At 39.1% G+C, this 22,428-nt stretch overlaps 1 pseudogene; it reads left to right on the forward strand.

Moving 5' to 3' along the window:
* The first annotated feature begins 256 nt into the window (after positions 1-256).
* Positions 257-3,963, forward strand: LOC131151144 (putative calcium-transporting ATPase 13, plasma membrane-type; annotated as a pseudogene).
* The last annotated feature ends 18,465 nt before the right edge of the window (positions 3,964-22,428 follow it).

Raw genomic sequence — 22,428 nt, forward strand, 5'->3', positions numbered from 1 at the left:
AAATAAAATTAAAATCGATTCACCGAGAATACAACGAAGGAAAGCGGGTTCAATTGGTTGAACGAATTCTGGGAGTGCCTCTCACGAGATCAGCGGGTTTCCTCCTCTCGGGATCGAGTCAGCTGCTGAGCTCTTGAAAATTAAAAAAAAAAAAAGAAGGAAAGCGACGCCGGTGTCTAGTTTCCGCAACCCATTGACCGGCCATCTGTATGCGTGTTGCGCACGTGTTCTGTTTGAATTTTCCGATGGCTTCAATACTTCAATTTGCCATCAATTTCTTACTCTCTTAGGCGCCTACGTTGGTACTTTCCAAAGCTTTGTGGGAGCGAGAGCCAATTCTGTTTTTGCTGTGCTGAATCTCTGCGCAGTGCTGACTAGCTCAATCGATCCTACAGTTTACACGAGCCCTATCCCTCCCCATTCCCACACATCCCCTGAAACTTCTGAGCTTCGCTTGCATCTGAAACGCTTAGATATTGATTGCCATTCATCCTACGCGGCCTTTTTAATTCCCTCCGTTATATACACACACACACACACCTGTATAACTCTCGTCTATAACTCACCTGATCTGCGAGTGCAAAGCCGAATCCTTCTCCATTACTAGTTTACTTTCCTTCCACCCTCTGTTTCCCTCTCCTCCGATTTCATTTTTTCCCCGAGAAAGTTCGATAGATTTTAGAGTTAATTCGGTTTTAGTTTGATAGAGTGGCCAGCCGCAGCATGCCGAGCATCTTACTCGCACCAAACCCTGCCTCTGCCTGCAGCTATTTTCCCACCTCTCTTTCCGGCAGGAAATGGCACTTAGCATTTGCTAAAATCTATTCCCTCCGAGCATTCATCTCTCCGCTCAAACCACCATTACCCAAGAACCGCACCAATTTCTCCCGCTTTCCCTCTTATTCCCTCGTAGACATTACGCCGGCCTCCGGCGTCTTCTCCAAAAACGTGGACCAGACCAGCCTCACCCAACTTGTCAAGGAGAAAAATCTTGACCATCTTCTTCGCTCCGGGGGAGTAAAAAACATAGCTTCTGCTCTCAAATCCGACGCGGAGAACGGAATAGACGGCGACGACGCCGAAGAGATTGCCCGCCGTCGTGAAGCGTTTGGGTCCAACACGTACAGTAAGCCCCCGGCCAAGGGGTTCTTCCGTTTCGTGGTCGAGGCATTTCGAGATGTCACCATTTTGATTCTATTGGGGTGTGCCGCGCTTTCCCTTGGTTTTGGGATCAAAGAGAACGGGCTCGAGGAGGGGTGGTACGACGGCGGAAGTATTTTCGTCGCCGTCTTTCTCGTCGTCGGCGTCTCTGCCCTGAGCAACTATAGGCAGAGCAGGCAGTTCGAGAAGCTCTCGAAAGTGAGCGACAACATACAGGTAGATGTCGTACGAAGCGGGCGGCGCGGGGAAATCTCAATTTTCGAAATTGTGGTGGGAGACGTGGTTCGGTTGAAAATTGGGGATCAAGTTCCGGCGGACGGATTGTTCCTAGACGGGCATTCTTTAGAAATTGACGAATCGAGCATGACCGGAGAGAGTGATCCGGTGGAAATCAATTCGACCCAGAGCCCGTTTTTGCTTTCTGGAACGAAGATCTCAAACGGGTATGGTCGAATGCTGGTGACGTCCGTCGGACCCAACACGGCGTGGGGGGAGATGATGAGCCACATCAACCGGGATTCTTCGAGTGAGGAAACGCCTCTGCAGGCTCGTCTCAACGGCCTCACCTCGTCTGTCGGAAAAGTCGGTCTGGCGGTGGCTTTTCTGGTTCTTATAGTCCTGTTGATTCGCTACTTCACCGGGAAAACAGAGGACGAGAGTGGGAATACAGAGTTTATCAGCGGCGAGACGAAGATCAACGACGTTGTGAATGCTGTGGTGGGAATTGTGGCGGCGGCGGTGACGATTGTGGTGGTGGCGATTCCCGAAGGCTTGCCGCTGGCGGTGACCCTCACGCTTGCTTATTCGATGAAGAGAATGATGGCTGACAAGGCTATGGTTCGGAAGCTCTCTGCTTGCGAAACTATGGGATCGGCGACCACCATTTGTACCGACAAAACAGGCACGCTCACGACGAACCAGATGAAGGTCACAAAGTTTTGGCTTGGCCAAGAGTCTCTGAATGATCGAGGAAGCGCTTCCTCTTCAATTGCTTCCAATGTGCTTGAATTGATCCAACAAGGAGTTGCTCTGAACACAACTGGCAGCGTCTACAAGCCTGCTTCAGGGTCCGAACTGGAGTTCTCCGGTAGTCCCACGGAGAAAGCAATCCTTTCTTGGGCAGTCTCGGAGATGAAAATGGATATGGAGAGGGTAAAACAGAGTTGTGTCGTTCTTCAAGTCGAACCCTTCAATTCAAAGAAAAAACGAAGCGGGGTTTCGATGAGGAAGACGGCAGATAACACAGTTCATGTGCATTGGAAAGGAGCTGCAGAGATGATGCTGGCTGTGTGTTCCAGCTACATTGATGCTTCTGGGAATATTAAAGCGCTAGATGATGATGAAATGATGCGCTTTCAACGAATAATCCAGGCAATGGCTGCTAGTAGTCTCCGATGCATCGCTTTCGCACATAAACAAGTTCTGGAAACAGAGGAAGAAGAAGAGGATGGAAAATCCCCCAAAAAGCTTCAAGAAGACAGGTTGACCCTGTTGGGCATGGTGGGTATAAAAGACCCATGTCGACCAGGCGTGAAAGGGGCGGTGCAGGATTGCCAATACGCCGGAGTAAACATAAAAATGATCACCGGCGACAACGTTTTCACCGCGAGGGCTATCGCCACCGAGTGTGGAATTCTCAGGTCTGATCAGGACATGGATGGAGCAGTGGTGGAAGGTGCAGAATTCAGGAACTTCACACCAGAGGAGAGAATGCAGAAAGTAGAAAAAATCTGTGTGATGGCTAGATCCTCCCCCTTTGACAAACTCCTAATGGTGCAATGCCTAAAACAAAAGGGCCATGTGGTGGCGGTCACCGGCGACGGGACTAACGACGCGCCTGCACTGAAAGAAGCCGACATAGGCCTTTCCATGGGAATTCAGGGCACCGAAGTCGCCAAGGAGGAGCTCCGACATAGTCATCCTAGACGACAATTTCGCCTCAGTCGCCACAGTGGTGAAATGGGGAAGATGCGTTTACACCAACATCCAAAAGTTCATCCAGTTTCAGCTCACGGTAAACGTCGCAGCTCTAACAATCAACTTCGTGGCCGCAGTTTCGTCCGGAGAAGTCCCGTTAACCGCGGTTCAACTGCTCTGGGTGAACCTCATCATGGACACGCTGGGCGCCCTGGCTCTGGCAACGGAAAAGCCCACGGCGGAGCTCATGGAGAAGCCGCCGGTGGGGCGAACGGAGCCACTGATCACCAACATCATGTGGAGGAACCTGTTGGCTCAAGCTCTGTACCAAATAGCAGTACTGCTGACTCTGCAACTCAGGGGAGAATCCATCTTCGGGATCGACGAGAGGGTGAACGACACATTGATATTCAACACATTCGTGCTGTGCCAGGTCTTCAACGAGTTCAATGCGAGGAAGCTGGAGAAGAAGAATGTGTTCAGGGGGATTCACAGGAGCAGGCTGTTTTTGGGGATAATTGGGATAACCATAGTTTTGCAGGTGGTGATGGTTGAGTTTCTGAAGAAGTTTGCGGACACGGAGAGGTTGAATTGGGGGCAGTGGGGAGCTTGCATTGGAATGGCAGCTGCGTCATGGCCCATTGGTTGGGTGGTGAAGTGCATCCCTGTTCCCGAAACCGCATTCTCCAGCTATCTTCACCCGGAGAGATTGAAGCACATACTTAAATTATCAGGTAGGAAGTGAATGTTTGGTTACGGGATCATTGTATGTTTTAGGGACTTGTATAGTAAATTATTCATTATTTTATTCTTTATATTTGTTTGTATGTAGTAATTTTGTAAGTAATTAAATTCACATGAATTCCTATTGGGTGTGTTTGTTCCTTTGTTTTGGTGCCTTTGGATCAAAGATTTTACTTTAAATTCTATTAAAAATAAAAGTTTATTTTAATATGATTAAAATTATTTTAAAAAACTATATATTAACAATGTGCAAAATCAATATTTTGTTTGTTTTTATATGATTAAAAGTTAAAAAAACTAAATATTAATGCTATGTAAAATTAAATTTTTGTTCGTAAATTTGATATATATATATATATATATATATATTTTGTTTTTCTTCTTATTTTTCTCGATTACCAAACATAAAAACATGAAATCCTTAATATTTTCCTCTTTTTTTTTTTCCTAATATTTTCTGAGTTTCAATCTGTACTCTAAATTTGTGGGAAAAGATTTAAGGATAAGAGAAGATGATTATAGTTTGAATATAAAGATGAGTAAACAATAAACATTTGTCATCAACTGTTTCATATTTAAATTAACTACATTATAATATATTTTTTAAAATATTGTATATAATAGTATATTGTGTACAATATATTCTTAACTAATAATAATTATATTATTTACTTGAAAGGTAATTATCATTATATTATGGCTTTTTATTATAATATATTGGTGTTCATGGTCTTCTGGGTATTTCATTCATATAACTAGTCCATTACTCTCCACCATTCAACTTTATTAATTATTAATGATTAAAGTTTAATTTTAAATAAAAATTTGTAATTGGAGGGATTAACTATATTTCTGTCCTTAGATTGATTAACTTTGATTAGATGGTGCAAAATATAAATTAGATTATATTTCAAATCATGAAACTAGTTTATTATTAAAAAAAAATTAATTGTAGGATGTAAAAGGTTTGCAAATCACCACACACTTTTAAGTGGGTGAGTATTTCTATTTATAATAGTGTTTAATTGTACAATCTTATTACATAACTATGATAAAGGAAATAATCAAAACAGATTTGTGAATTTCGGTGTTATCCCAAGGGGGGTGAATTGGGTATTTTAAAAATTATTATGTCCTTTTTTAAGTTCTCATTTCAAAAACTTGTAATTACAAACTTGCAATCTACTTTACAACTAGCTCAATATTTCACAGTTAATCAATTTAATGTATGATTTTGTCAATCAGCCAATTTTACCCAATTACTTTACAGATCTATTATATATTCAAAACATTCACAATATTCACATAAATAAATGTACGCGGAAATTAAAAGGAGTTAAGGGGAAGAGACATGCAAACACAATTTTACGAGGTTCAGCCAACCCAGCCTACGTCCTCGCCTTAAGCAACTCACTCAATGATTCCACTAATCCTTGCTTCTTTAACTGGAGCAGAGCTTCCCTTAACAGTCCGCTACTTACAAGAGGCGTAGCTTCCTCCTCAACCCTAGTTCACAACCCAAACTGTGAATACAATTTTTTTTTGCAAAACTCAAAATGCTTCTAACCAAACTAGTGAGGACAATAGAAATCCTAATACATACTCATATGATAAAATGTTGGAATTTGTGTAATTCCAAAAGGAGAGGAGTGAATTGGGTTTTAAATGTTTTTTGACTAATTTAAATATTTCGCCGATTCACCGCAAATCATATCTCATTCATAATACAAACGTGTATGTAAAATAATTAAACCATGAGTGCAGGCATACACGTGTTCAGTATGTCTCATTTAATTTAAGTGCGTGCATGCGAATAATTGCTACAGTAAATGAACAAGCATACCCTGTAACGACCTGCTATTCATTTTCCAATTTTTTTTTTTTTTTATACTATAAAATTTATAATGCTCTGATACTAAATTGGATTAAACCAAACCATCAACCTAAGCAGGGGGAAGCGGAATTCATATAAACACAACCATATATAAATATATACGATACAAGAGTGCTAAAATGTTCCCCAAAATATACATAGATGATTGTTTCCCAAAAATACCCCGAACTAGCTAGGGTTATACATAATATTCCCAAAAATACTCACTCTACTGACAGGGCGATACTGAAGCCCCTCTACCTACGAGCCTAATCTGCTCGTCTACCTGGATCACTTGAAAAATATTAATTTAATGGAACGAGACGACGCTCAATAAGACGAAATATGCTATTGCTAGTGTGTGACAAATGAGTTACAATACTATGAAAATCTATTTCTATATAATCATGTATAACTAAATCTTTAAATGCAGTACAAATAATATAAACCATCATCATTTTCCATGTTGCTTAACATATCTGTATTTTAGATTTCTATACATAATATTTTAGATATATATACGTATATTCCTTGTTTCTATGAAACTGTACATAGATAATAATAACTGAAAACTTCCTTGGATAGACAACTGTATCTCATGATTTAACCCCTCATGACAGGGTTGTGCGGCCCTTAGGCGGGATTTAACCTTGTAACGACCCGAAGAATAATGGTATTTAAATAATAAAAAGAAAAGGGAAATTGAAATAGGAACAGAAGGAGGCAGTCGACGACGTTGCATTTTGGAAGGGATAATCCCAAGGAATTTTTCTGCTCCTCATCGACGAACATAGGAGACTCGTCGACGAGGGTATAAGAGGAGCTCGTCGACGAGGACAGGATTCGTCGACGAGAAAATACCGAGAGAGGATTTTTGGAAACCTGAAATTCGTCGACGAGGGTTGAAGTTCGTCAACGAACTTTCTATAGGAGTCGTCGACGAGGTGACGTGGCTCGTCGATGAATCCCCTTGTATAAATAACCTAAAGCTTCGTCTAAACGCACAAAATTTAGAAATTCTCACACACTCTCTCTCCTCTACGCCCTTTTTACCTTCTCTCTACGATCTCAGGCCGGATTTCCTTCGGTTCGACGATTTGAAGCCACCACGACGCTCCTAGGAAAGTTTTCTGCAAGTCTGCCGGAGTGGATCGTTGGTGGGCCTGAGTTGGAAACCATCCCAAATCCAGGGTAAGACTTTCTACTCGGTATTTGGTTATTTGACAGTTGTAGGAAGTGTTGTACGCATAGAAATACTGAACTTTAGTTCTGAAAAATGTTGTTTTCAAGGTGTTGAACGGGGAACCCTACGGGTGAAAGGGTATTTCTCTAAGGGACTTCAGGACTTAGGTTAGGGGATAAACTAAGCTAATAATTTTATGAAAAATATGTATATTATTATAGCATTTGATTTCAGGAAATAAATATATTTATATATGATTTATATTTGGGAAAATACTGTTGAAAATGATGGTATGTTAAATATGAGAAAAACATGTTAGTGTGGCATGAGTTGAAATTGTTATGAAATGCTGTTTTTTGGGAATGTGTTAGTGATATGGATTTTATAACGGAAAACCGGCGTATGGGCCAAGATTTTTATATTTGTTTGCTGGCGTATGGGTTAAGCTATGGATGTGATTTGCTAACATACGCGTTGTGTTATGAAAATGATTTGCCAGTGTATGGACCGAGCTATGGAAATGATTTACTAGCATACGGGCTGTGCTATGATATGATTTTCCGGCGTACGAGCTAAGCTATGGTAAAATATGAAATATCGGCATACAGGCCGATGATTTTCATGATATACGTATATATGAAAAATGATATGATTGATTTGATAATTAATGATATGAGATATTCATGTATCACAGTTTTAGTATATGTTATATGATATCGGAACTTGGTTGGCTTGGTCTAGGCTAGCACTTGCATGGTACCGTTGCTATGTGTCCATGGTCATCATGATAATGATATTTGTGTTAACGCCGCTGTATGGAGTGGTGTGAGAGTGGATGGTTGATGTGGTTTTTAAGAAGTGTGTGAGCGCCCTTAGTGTACGGACCAGGTCTGGTAGACCCATCAGACTTACAGACTGTACTTTTGACTTGGCAGTTTTCGGCCAACCATTGTTAGGTCCTACCAGTCATGTATAGGAGAGCAGGTAAAGTGTAACGTCCCTCAATTTTTTAACATAAAATGTCACATAATAGATAAAATTGTCAACTCGAACCCATAGGTAACGGGGACACCTATTATTTACAGCGGAAACCTAAGCAGCAGTAAGTATAAAATTGAAATCATCTATCCATCATACATAATACCAGAGTTTATTACATCACCAAAATACTATATTTATACACAACTACCAAAAAGTCAAAACAACACTAAGACTATACAACAAAAATCTCCTGGTCCTAGTTTAACGCTTACCCTTCTAGTAGGGAAGTTCCGCTCACTTAACGGCGACCTTGACTCGCCGGTTTCTCTGGGTTTCCTAAAAAGTTAAATAAGTTCAGGGGTGAGACACTTCTCAGTAAGGGAAAGTAAACTAAATACTGTAAAGACCCGAAAAATTAAAATGATTGAAATAATAAAAATAAATAAATAAACTAACAGATAAATAAATAAAAGGAATGGTGTGGAAAAAAAAATGAACAAAAAATTTTAAAATTTAAAAAATTAAATTAAATTAAGATAAATTAAATAATTAAATAATTAGTAATTAAATTAAAATTTCATTACATTGGATTTAAAAAAAAATTAAAAACTAATTGAAATAATGATATACAAATATATATATATATATATATATATATATATATATATGTTAAAGTATATAAATGATGATTAATGCTTCTTCAGAAGCTTCATCCCAAATTGAATTTGGGATTTCAAACTCCTGCGTGTCTTCTCAACTTCCTCACGCCTCTCATCTCACTTTCTGAATTTGGGATTTCAAACTCCTGCGCGTCTTCTCAGCTTCCTCACGCCTCTCATCTCACTTTCTGTTTCTCTCTCAGCTTCGTCCGTCTCTCACCTCACATCTCCTTCTCTCTTTTCTTATTTTCTCAGCCAATATTCGGCCGATCGAAAAATTAAAAGTACTGTTGGGCTCTGCTCATCACCACAGATATTTCTACTGGAGCAGATTGATCGTAGGAATGACTTAGGCACTGTTCCTGGGAAAAAGTAAATTTTTCCTATTTTCTCAATTTTGTTTTAAATCTACTGTTAAATCGGCGATCGGGTACCACCATGTGGTACTAGTCGTCATTATCGTCATTTTGACGTAGGTAATTTTTCAATTGGGATTTTCTAGGCCCTACTTCAAAGTGAGAGTGGGATTTGAGAAATTTGACAAATTAGTTAAATATCCGGGTATAACTGTAAATTGAAAATTTTGACCCTAGAAAATATTTAAATAGTATTTTATTTAAGAATAATTTAAATGGAATTAGGGTTTTGATTCAAAACTCGGGTAAGTGCCGCAGGTGTAATTTTGGGCCCCGCAAGCATAATTTAGGAAATTAAGTGGGAGTATTAAATATTAGTTTAAATATTAATTTGAGGTGTGTGGAACTTAGGGAAGGCTAGATGGGTAGTATTTTAGGGAAATGAATTAATTAATTTGAGAAATTTAGTAATTTGGCTATATTTAAGGGTATATTTATTTATTTAGAATTTATGGGCCTTGAAAATATTAAAATAATATTTTATTTAGGATTAATTACATGGAACTAGAATTTTTGAATTAGGATTCGGATGAGCGCCGCAGGCATCGGTGTGGGATTCCCGTCGGTGTAGTTCGAGAATTCAGGTAAGGGGAAAAATATATATTAAATCAGAATTTTTATGAATTTAATGGAAAAATAAATTGTGTTATATGTACGTGTATATGTTTCAGTATGGGTAAAATGTCAACTGTTTAAATTATATTTTTTTTTTCGAATTTAGGGCTGTTTATTAGATATGTATGTGTGAAAATGAATTGATGAAAGTGGAAAAATATTTTCAGAATATTTATGTAAGACATGAAAGGTATTTTTAGTATATAAACATTAAATATTGGTTGACTTATTTTACAGGCAGTGTATGAATTTTATTATTAAATTGTGTGGCATGAGAATCTGTGCAAATATACGTTAAATGTATGAGATGCAGGTTAAGTAAGTAAAACCATGAAAATAAAATATGATATGGATAATGTTGCCTGTGTGTGTTAATGCAACCATGTAAACATTTGAAAAATGTTGGGTAAACAGTTGAAAGATGCTGGGTAAAACAGCTAAAAGTGGCTGGGTAAATGTGTCATAGCTAAAAGTGACTGGGTAAATGTGTCACAGCTGAAAGTGGCTGGGTAAATGTATAACAGCTGAAAGATGCTGGGTAAAACAGCTGAAAGATGTTGGGTATAAAATGAAATGAAATGAAAAGGGAAATGAATGAAAGAGAAATGAAATGTGAAATGTGAACAATGTAAAATGAGAAAGAGTCACTTAAAGAGAAATGAAATGTAATGTTAAGCCATGAATATGAACAAATATGTATGATTGAATAATGATAGAAAAAATGATGTATTATGATATTAGAAGTATGTATGTACGTAGAACATGTTATGATTGGGCGAGGCGTACCTTTCACCTGAGGGCTTGCTGAGTAAGGCGAGTGCACTAGTAGCTACAGATGTGGCAGTAGCCGCATAACGTACTAGGGCAGAGGGAGCCTACTTGTATGGGCGGGTAGATTTCCCTATCCTTAGAGCCTTTGTCGGTAAGCTATTGTTGAACAGTGTGAGTACGAGATTAATTTATCACTTGAGGGCTTACTGAGTAAGGTGAGTGCCCTGGTATGCTTTAACTGCAACCTTTGGATTGTCAAAAATATCAGAGCAGAGGGGTGCTACTTGTATGGGCGGGTAATCACCCCTATCCCTAGGTAATCTCGTGGTTAAACATTTGCATGTGTTTGAATAGGATTAGAGAATGATTTCAAAAATTGTGTTAGCGATTTTTTTTACATATTAAATATTATGTTGATTATAAATTCATGTTGGCCACACACTGTTTTAATATATTGTTTCTTCCCTTACTGAGATGTGTCTCACCCGAATATGAACTAATCTTTTTCAGGACTTCCACGAGATCGAGCTTAAAGAGCTCGAGCTATTATAGCACTTTTGAGGAAAAGGGTATAATTTTGATGTTTTGGGAATGTAAATATTTTATGTATTATGTTTAAGTCTTCTGAGTGTTAGATGGTTGTGAAACATACTGAAATTTTGGGATTATGTCTGGAGATATGTATTTATGTGAATACAGGTGGATGTATGTTGTATGTTAGAACATAGATGGATGTAGAATACTCTGGTGTGGTATTGGTTGAAAGATTTTAGTTTTGTTTTCCGCTGCATAAATGATATTAGAATGTGTATTATTAGGCAAATGAATTGATTAGTAGCACTTCGGGCCCTCTCCGGAGGTTGGGGCGTTACAAATACAGTTATATGACAACATGAATATTTAATGCAATTATACATATACAGTACATTTCATATTTCATAAACGTTCATCATACCATACTGAAAAATCACATGCTTTCGTATTTTCTACTAAGTCATATTATACATAAAACATCTATTATACTGATAATATTGAAAACATATACCCAGGATGAATAGCTAACTGGTGTCATATATTACCCCCCATGATGGGTTGTGCAGCCCGAAGGCGGGACCTGACAATGGCTGATCGACCACTGCCGAGTCAAATATGTCTGTAAGTACAATGAGCCCGCCACACCCTGGTCCAGATTTCCAGGTGGACGTCCACACTCTACTGAAAGCCACATAAACTATCTATCTCTCGTCCCCTCATGGAATGGTTAGCACTAATCTGAGCGTAGATATCTGATCTACATATAGCTACGGTACCGAGCTCCTGAACTGAACTAAACTAACATTCGAATTCTGATAACATATAATACATGATCATATATATAACATCATTACAGCCTCGTGCTGAAAATATAGTAATTACGGCCTCGTGCCGAAATCATGCATAAATATGGCCTCACGTCGATATCATAAATACGACCTCATGCCGATAACATAAATATGGCCTTGTGCCGATAACATAAATACGGCCTCGTGCCGATAACATAAATATGACCTCGTGCCGATTACATAAATACATGGCCTCGCGCCAAAATCGTTTCAAGTATATATATATATATTCTGAAAATAAATCATTTATCATATATTCGTCAAATTCATCACAACATAACTCATCTTTTCATAATACCTGAAATCATGCTTTGTTCGTAAAATCTTTCACATCATAATACATTTCACATAAAATAATATTCATGCCACACATATGCTGTTAAAAGTCATACTTCATATTCTAAAATCATGATTTTCCGGCATCTCATGCATACATATATATTTTAATCATCATAGCAGTATTTTTCCAATCACACCTTTCATTCATAATAAACAATATAACATATACTTTTCTGAAAATAAATTTACTCATAATTAATAATAATTTGCATGGAAAATAACTATTTTAGTTTATTCCCTTACCTGACTACTGAGAAATTTGTTAGGACCCAAAATTTCACGCCCATGGCGCCCGAAATTTAACTCCTACAATTTACATTTTTCCTAGATTAATTAATCTATTTCTTCAAAATAATACTCATCTAACCTTCCCTAGGCTCCATATACCTCAAATTAATATTTAAACTATTATTTAATATCCCCACTTAATTTTCTGAATTTTGCCAGTGGGTCCCAAAATTACACCTGCGGCGCTCACTCGAGCCCTAAATTCTAAAAATCCTACTTCAGCCTCAGATGCTTAATATTTTAGCATTTTTAAATTAATACTAATTAATTAAAAGTAAACCCCTTAATAACCCCTACAACCCAAATTTAAGGTTTTGGTCTAACACCCCCACGAGAATTCCGTCCCACTAGACTTGTAGAGATCTCTAAATTCTCGTGGTGATGTCCGTTCGTAAATTGAGCTTATATTTTGCAAGAAATTAAAGAAAGAGGGAAAAATGACTTACCCTAAGGAATACGCTTACGCCGCTCCTACCACCGATCCGCTCCAGTAGAAATGACGGCAGCGGCGAATGGAGTCCAGTGGTATCTTCGGATTTTCGATCGGACGAAAATCCGTCACGAAATCGAGGAGAGAGAGAGAGAGTTGAGAGTGGCTTGAGAAAGAAAAGAAAATAAAAGAAGAAGAAGAAGAAGGAGATAATACAGGGGGTGGGCATGAATACCTATTAAGAATCCACTTGAAGCTTAACATATATATATATATATATATATATATATATATATATATATATATATTAATATAATAATAATAATATATTTAATTAATATTAATAATATATTTTATTAATAAAAATAAAAAATAAATTTTAATTATTATTTTTTTTCTTTTTCTTTTAAATCCGATTAATTAATTAATTAATTAATTAATTATTTTTTTGGAAATCAATCCACTAATCTTTTATATCTCTCTCTTTTCTTTTTTATTTTTAGGTTTTTATATTCTCCCCTCCTTATAAAAATTTCGTCCTCGAAATTTGTCATTCCCCTGTTTCCCTTCTTTAGTGAAAACACTTCCAATTTTTATTAATTACCCTCACTTGTGGCGGAGGAATACCGTGATTACAACGAGGGCTCTAGGAGATTACAACTATTCAAAATTCTCCCAAAACCATTCACATTTCAAAACTAAAAACTCTATCTATCTTACGTTACACTATACAAATAAAAACTACAACAATATTCCATTCACTTGACTGGCTAAATTCCACTGAATAAGTGCGGATATCTCTGGCGCATCTGATCCTCTAGTTCCCAAGAAGCCTCCTCAATGGCATGGTTGCGCCACAGAACTTTTACCAGTGGAATCTTCTTCGTGTGTAACTCCTATTCCTTCGAGTGAAGAATCTACACTGACACTTCCTCATAAGCTAAAGTATCACCCAACTCCAATGCCTCATATCTGATCACATGGGAGGGGTCTGGGACGTATTTCCTCAGTATAGAAACGTGGAATACATCATGGATCCTAGATAGGACTGGTGGTAATGCCAAACGATAGGCAACTGGACCCACTCTCTCAAGAATCTTGAATGGTCCAATATACCTAGGGCTTAGCTTGCCTTTCCTCCCAAACCTCATAACACCCTTCAGTGGTGCCACCTTCAGGAATACGTGATTTCCTGTGTCAAACTCCAATTCTTGCCAATGAGTATCAGCATAATTCTTCTACCGGCTCTGCGCTATTCTAATCCTGTCTCTGATGAGTCTGACTTTATCTTGAGTCTGCTGTATTAGCTCTGGCCCCAATACCTGTCTCTCTCCAACCTCATCCCAGTACCATGGGGATCGGCACCTCCTGCCATATAGCGCCTCATACGGTCCCATCCCAATGCTGGCTTGGTAGCTGTTGTTATACGCAAACTCAACCAGTGGCAAATATTGCATCCAACGACCTCCAAAGTCCAGCACACATGCTTGCAGCATATCCTCCATAATCTGTATCACCCTCTCTGTCTTTCCATATGTCTGAGGATGAAAAGCTGTGTTGAATGACAACTGAGAACCCATGGCCCCTTGCAGACTCTTCCAAAAACGAGATGTGAACCGTGGGTCTCTATCTGAAACTATGGACACTGGGACGCCGTGGAGTCTAACTATCTCCTCGATGTATAACTTAGCCAATTTATCCATGGAGTAGCTAACTCTAATAGGCAAAAAGTGTGCAGTCTTCATCAATCGATCCACCACTACCTAAATAGCGTCCTGTCCATGCAATGCTAGTGGTAATCCTGAGACAAAATCCATCGTTATATGCTCCCACTTCCACTCAGGAATGTGGAGTGGCTGCAACGATCCCGCTGGTCTCTGATGCTCAGCCTTTACTTGCTGGCACGTCAAACACTAGTCCACAAACTGAGCTATCTCCCTCTTCATGTTGCTCCGCCAGAAGGACTCTTGGAGATCCCTATACATTTTAGTTCTACCCGGATGTACAGTATATAGGGACCGATGTGCTTCCTCTAGAATGACTTTCTTGATCTCAGGATCGACAGGAACACATAACCTGGTACGGAACCACAGGGCTCCATCATCTGAAATGTTGAACTCTGGTTCCTGACCATCCTGTACTATTCCCATAAGCTCTACTAGTTCTAAATCATTCCTCTGAGCTGCTTTAATCCTCTTCTGTAGAGTCGGCTGCAAAACCAAGTCAGCAATGAACGCCTAGTGATCGCCCTCTACTAGCTCCACACCGAGTCTCTCCAGATCCATCTGAATTGGATGCTGAATCTCCACTGCAGATACAGATGATTCCACTGATTTCCGACTCAAAGCATCAGCAACCACATTAGCCTTTCCCGGATGGTAGCTGATAGTGCAGTTGTAATCCTTCATTATCTCCAGCCATCTCCTCTGCCTCATATTCAATTCCTTCTGTGTGAAGAAATACTTTAAACTCTTATGGTCAGTAAATATCTCACACCTACCCCCATATAGATAGTGCCTCCAAATCTTCAGCGCGTAAACAACCACTGCCAACTCTAAATCATGGGTAGGGTAGTTCTTCTCATATTCTTTCAACTGTCGTGAGGCATAGGCTATTACTCTCCCCCGCTGCATCAATACACATCTGAGCCCTTTATGGGATGCATCACTATAAATTACGAACCACTCTTCTCCTAAAGGTATCGTCAACACAGGCGTAGTGATGAGTCACTACTTCAATTCTTGGAAGCTTTGTTCACATTCATCAGACCACTCAAACTTCGCTCCTTTCCTAGTAAATCTGGTCAACGGGACTGACAATCTAGAGAAGCCCTCAACAAACCTGTGGTAGTACCCAACCAATCCCATGAAACTCCTGATCTCGTGCACGTTCTTTGGTCGTACCCAGTCTACTACCGCCTCAACCTTACTAGGATCAATAGAAATACCACCCTTGGATATAACGTGTCCAAGGAAGGTAACTTGTTCCAGCCAGAACTCACACTTCTTGAGCTTCGCATATAGCTTCTTCTCTCGCAACACCTACAACACTATACTCAAATGCTCCTCGTGCTCCTCTAGACTCTTCGAATACACCAGTATATCATTAATAAATACTACTACAAACCGATCCAAGTACTGGTGAAAAACCTTGTTCATAAGATCCATAAACACTGCAGGAGCATTCGTCAATCCAAATGGCATAACTAGAAATTCATAGTGACCATACCATGTTCTAAATGCTATCTTCAGAACATCTTCCGCCCTGACTTTCACCTGATGGTACCCAGAGCGTAAATCTATCTTCGAAAAGATCTGTGTCCCCTGTAACTGGTCTATTCTTGATAGTTACTTTATTTATTTCTCGATAGTCGATGCACAACCTCATCGAGCCATCCTTCTTCCTCACAAAAAAAATCGGTGCTCCCCAGGATGACACACTGGGCCGAATGAACCCCTTATCTAACAGCTCCTGCAACTGCTCTTTCAATTCTTTCAACTCTGCCGGTGCCATTCTATACGACGCCTTCGAAATCGGCACTGTCCTTGGAACTAGATCAATAAAAACTCTACCTCACGATCAGGAGGTAGTGCTGAAAAATCCTCGGGAAATACATCAGGAAAATCCCTCACCATTGGGATATCCTCCACCCTCAGTTCCCCTTCTGATACAGCCTTCACAAAGGCTAAATATCCCTGACAACCTTCTAATAGCAATCTATGTGCCTGAATAGCAGATAATAACTGAGGTGGTGTGCGCACATGTGATCCCACGAATCTGTACTCCTATCCTTATGGAGGTTTGAATACTACCACTCTCTGATGGCAATCAATGCTAGCACAGTGGGCAGCTAGCCAATCCATGCCCAAGATTACCTCAAACCCATGCATGTCTAAAACCACCAGATTAGCTAACAAAGACCTCCCCTGAATATCCACTGGAAAATCCCTGAGTACCTTTCTACATACCCCTACGGTCCTAGTCGGCGTAGCAACAAACAAACTAATTTCTAACTGTTGAGGCTCAAATCTACACAATTTAACATAATTCTGGGCAATAAACGAATGCGTTGCCCCAGAATCAAACAAAACACTAGCTTTAAATAACTGTATTGAAACAGTACCTGTCACCACATCACTGGCCACCTCAGCATCACTTGGCGTCAAAGCAAAAACTCTAGCTAGGGCCGTATTCCTCTGCTGGCCTCCTCGTGGTGCCTGGTAACCTCCTCGTGCAGGTCTAGAAGCAGTACAAGTCTGTGTCGGACACTCCCTCATCATATGTCTTGGCTCCCCGCACCTAAAGTAGACACCTCGCCTAGCACGATACTCTCCCAAGTGTCTCTTCCCGCAAGATGGGCAAGCGGGAGATGGCTATGCACCCTGGAAACCACGATTTCCGGTCTCTAGTCTCCGATCCCTATAATAGCCACCTCTCTTCCACGTGGCACGGCCGACTCGCTGCTGGGCACCAGAAGGTGTAGACCTCTTCTTCTACCTCTGCTCCTCAGCCTCCAACCGATCACCAATTTTTGCTATAGTGGCTCGGTCAACCAGCTCGGCGAAGTCTTGCAACTTCAGAATCGATACCTGCTTATAAATTTCTCTCCTCAAGCCTCTTTCAAACTGTTGTACCTTATTCGTCTCATCTGGAATAATGTATGGGGCTAAATGAGATAACTCGATGAACCTTGCCGTGTACTGCTGCACTAATAACTGTCCCTACTTCAGATTCAAGAACTCCTCAATCTTAGCCTCCCTAGAAGAGGCTGGAAAATACCTGTCGAAGAATGTTTCTTTAAACCGTTCTCACGTCATCTCTACAGGTACAATCCTCTGCTACTCTAATACTCTCACCACCGACCACCACCTCTCGGCCTGTCTAGTCAATTTATATGTAGCAAATAGTACCCTCTGTTCCTCAGAACACTGCAGTACTGCAAATATTTTTTCTATTTCCTGCACCCAATTCTCAGTGACTACAGGATCCGTTCCCCCTGAGAAAGCTGGAGGATTCATCTTTATGAACTTCTCTATCGAGCTACTGTGGCCTCCAGATGGACCACCCTGTCCCTTCAAACTTCTAGCAATCTCTGCCATCACTTGCTGTGCTATGCTGCATAAAACGGCATCTAAATCACTACTCGTAGCGCCCGAGGGTCCAGCACCCTCACTCCCACTGGCGTGGGCACTATTGCCACCAAGGTCCATCATGAAAAACATGTAACTTAACTCAAAACCTCATTCTCTATACATATCACTCAGCTTATATGGTATATTTTCCTAATTAACTCATCACTCTTGATCTTAATTCAAGGTTCAATCTTGCAACCTAGATACCCAACCCAACGATAGTTTACAATGAATTTCCTGAAGTCGTCACCTCAGGAAAATCACACAAACCACCACGGAAGTCCTGTATCTAGACTACAAAACTAGACCTCAAATTCCGTTATCCTATACTCTGGTATTATTACTGTCACACTCTAGAGTCTACAGAACCTAGTATCCTAGGCTCTGATACCAAATGTAACGTCCCTCAATTTCTTAACATAAAATGTCACATAATAGATAAAATAGTCAACCCAAACCCATAGGTAATGGGGACACCTGTTATTTATAGCGGAAACCTAAGCAACAGTAAGTATAAAATTGAAATCATCTATCCATCATACATAATACTAGAGTTTATTACATCATCAAAATACTATATTTATATACAACTACCAAAAAGTCAAAATAACACTAGGACTATACAACAAAAATCTCTTGGTCCTAGTTCAACGCTTACCTTTCTAGTAGGGAAGCTCCACTCACTTAACGGCGGCCTTGACTCGCCGGTTTCTCTGGGTTTCCTGAAAAGTTAAATAAGTTCGAGGGTGAGACACTTCTCAGTAAGGGAAAGTAAACTAAATATAGCTGTGTGGCAACATGAATATTTAATGCAATTATACGTATACAGTACATTTCATATTTCATAAACGTTCATCATACCATATTGAAAAATCACATACTTTTGTATTTTCTAGTAAGTTATATCATACATAAAACATCTGTTATACTGATAATACTGAAAACATATACCCAGGATGAATAGCTAACTGGTGTCATGTATTACCCCCTATGACGGGTTGTGCAACCCGAAGGCGGGACCCGACAATGGCTGGCCGACCACTGCCGAGTCAAATATGTCTGTAAGTACGATGAGCCCGCCACACCCTGGTCCGGACTGTAAGGTGGACGTCCACACTCTACTGAAAGCCACATCGACTATCCATATCTCATCCCCTCGTGGGATGGTTAGCACTAATCTGACGTAAATATCTAATCTATAATATAGCTACGGTACCGAGCCCCTGAACTGAACTAAACTAACATCCTGGTTGTGATAACATATAATACATGATCATATATATAACATCATTACGGCCTCGTGCCGAAAATATAGTAATTACAGCCTCGTGCCGAAACCATGCATAAATACGGCCTCGTGCCGATAACATATATACTGCCTCGTACCGATTACATAAATACATGGCCTCGCACCAAAATCATTTCAAGTATATATATATTGAAAATGAATCATTTATCAAATATTCGTCAAATTCATCACAACATAACTCATCTTTTTATAATACCTGAAATCATGCTTTGTTCGTAAAATATTTCACATCATAATACATTTCACATAAAATAATATTCATCCCACACATATGGTGTTAAAAGTCATACTTCATATTCTAAAATCATGATTTTCTGGCATCTCATACATACATACATATATATATATATATATATATATTTTAATCATCATAGCAGTATTTTTCCAATCGCACATTTCATTCATAATAAACAATATAACATATGCTTTTCTGAAAATAAATTTACTCATAATTAATAATAATTTGCATGAAAAATAACTGTTTTAGTTTATTCCCTTACCTGCCTATTGAGAAATTCGTTAGGACCCAAAATTTCACGCCCATGGCGCCCGAAATTTAACTCCTGCAATTTACATTTTCCCCAGATTAATTAATCTATTTCTCCAAAATAATACTCATCCAGCCTTCCCTAGGCTCCATATACCTCAAATTAATATTTAAACTATTATTTAATATCCCCACTTAATTTTCTGAATTTTGCCTGCGGGTCCCAAAATTACACCCGCAGCGCTCACTCGAGCCCTAAATTCCAAAAATCCTACTTCAGCCTCAGATGTTCAATATTTTAGCATTTCTAAATCAATACAAATTAATTAAAAGTAAGCCCCTTAATAACCCCTGCACCCCAAATTTGAGGTTTTGGCTCGACACCCCCATGAGAATTTCGTCCCCCTAGACTTGTAGAGAATCATCCCTAAATTCTCGTGGTGGTGTTTGTTCATCAATTGAGCTTATATTTTACAAGAAATTAAAAAAAAAAGGAAAAAATAGCTTACCCCAGGGAATACGCTTACGCCGCTCCTACCACCGATCCGCTCCAGTAGAAATGACAGCAGCGGCAAATAGAGTCCAGTGGTATCTTCGGATTTTTGATCGGACAAAAATTCGTCATGAAATCGAGGAGAGAGAGAGAGAGAGAGAGAGAGAGAGAGAGAGAGAGAGAGAGAGAGAGAGAGAGAGAACGTGAGGGGAGAGAGAGAGAGTTCAGAGTGGCCTGAGAAAGAAAAGAAAAGAAAAGAAGAAGAAGAAGAAGAAGATAATATGGGGGGGCGTGAATAACATATATATATTAATATAATAATAATAATAATATATTTAATTAATATTAATAATATATTTTATTAATAAAAATAAAAAATAAATTTTAATTATTATTATTTTTTCTTTTTCTTTTAAATCCGATTAATTAATTAATTAATTTTTTTTTTTTGAAATCAATCTGCTAATCTTTTATATCTCTTTTTTTTTGGGGGATTTTTATATAAAGCCCCGCTAATCTAGTATGGTAGATCTGCCCTTCCAGAAGTGTAAGTATTTTGATAGGGTCGGATGTATTTTGTGGAAATGACCCTAAGACATCTTTTTGGGTTGAGTGTTGTGTATATATATACAGTGATTGTAGTAACTTTGGTTTTGTGATATATGGTATAATGAGATGTATATAATTGTATGTTTCCTGCTGCTTAGGCTTCTGTTATATGTTCTGATATAACCCTGGTACCCACAGGTCCAGGTGGACTATGATTTGCTGAGCTTTGTGATATTGATTTAATTATATTAAAAAAATGTGGAAATTAAGCAGGTCGTCACTAACCTGGTTGGCCGACCAGGTTAAACCACTATACTCCGTCAGTCTGATCAGCCCTCCTCAACCCATATCTGATGGGGAGGCTGTCCACTCGTGGGCTCTATATGATCGACTTATATACCATGTATTATCTGAATATGTGGTTGCACTCTATACTGTATGTAGCAACGGTACCGTGTTCTGCAAACTATATCTGTAATGTCCATAAGGGTTTGATACTACATAATACATCTCTATATACAACTATCTCTTTTACCATTCTATAATAATTGTATAAACCATGACGTTGTGATAAATTGTATCTGTATCAAATATATTTCTGAAATGAACTGTAAAATTGTATGTCATGGTACTATAAACTGTATCTGTGTCAACTGTATAATCATGGTATTCTGTAATTACTATAAAACATATCCACAGTCTATATATTCTGTAAAGCATAACTCTAGAAAATACTGTAAAACATGTTTCTGTACTATATCTATATTCTCAAGCCACACATTAATTTGAAGCATATTAAACATACTTGATAAACTGTGTAAATTTCTATTGTGAATAATAATCTGATAATAACGTATAATTTATACTTAAAACATACTAGAATTGCCTAGCATAGCATATTTCCCTTACCTGATTTCTGCTAAAATCCCCTACTATGATGGGTCCTACACCCGCAGGGTTCTCCACTAAACATCCTGAAAACCATATATCCCAGAACAAAATATTACTATTTTTACGTCTACAACATTTCCTACAACTGCTAAAAAGTCAAATTTCAACAAAAAAGTCTTACCCTGAATCTGAGATGAAATCCAACTTCGTCCCACTGACGATCCACTCTGGAAGACTTGAAGAGAACTTCCCCAAGAGCGTCGTGGTGGCCTCAGATCGTCGATCTGAAGACTAACGGGGCCGAAATTGATGAGAGAAGAGGGAGAGACCGTAGGAGAGAGAAAATGAGAGAATTTCGCTGAAAAATTATGCATTTAACCCTGATTTAGGCTATTTACACTGTGGGATTCGTCGAGGAGCCACGTCACCTCATCGACGAGTCATGTAGAAAGTTCATCGACGAACCTGCACCCTTGTCGATGAATTTCAAACTTCCCAAAAATCCTATCTCGGTATCTTCCCGCCGACCATGCGGGACCTCGTCGACGAGATCCTAAAGAACCCTCGTCGAAGAAACCCCTGTGTTCATCGATGAGGCCTGGAAAAATGTCTTGGGATTATTACATCCAAAGTGCAATGTCGTTGACGAACGCAAATTTAAATGTTTCCATTTTCCTCCCTCTTTATTATTTAAATACCATTATTCTTCAAGGCGTTACACCTATATAGAAATTTAAGTAAGGAGATTTAAATGAGATAGGGAGAGAGAGACACACGATATTTGTTATCGAAGTTCGACTAAACCAGC

This window comes from Malania oleifera, chromosome 3, assembly GCF_029873635.1.
Source record: "Malania oleifera isolate guangnan ecotype guangnan chromosome 3, ASM2987363v1, whole genome shotgun sequence".
Lineage (NCBI taxonomy): Eukaryota > Viridiplantae > Streptophyta > Magnoliopsida > Santalales > Ximeniaceae > Malania > Malania oleifera.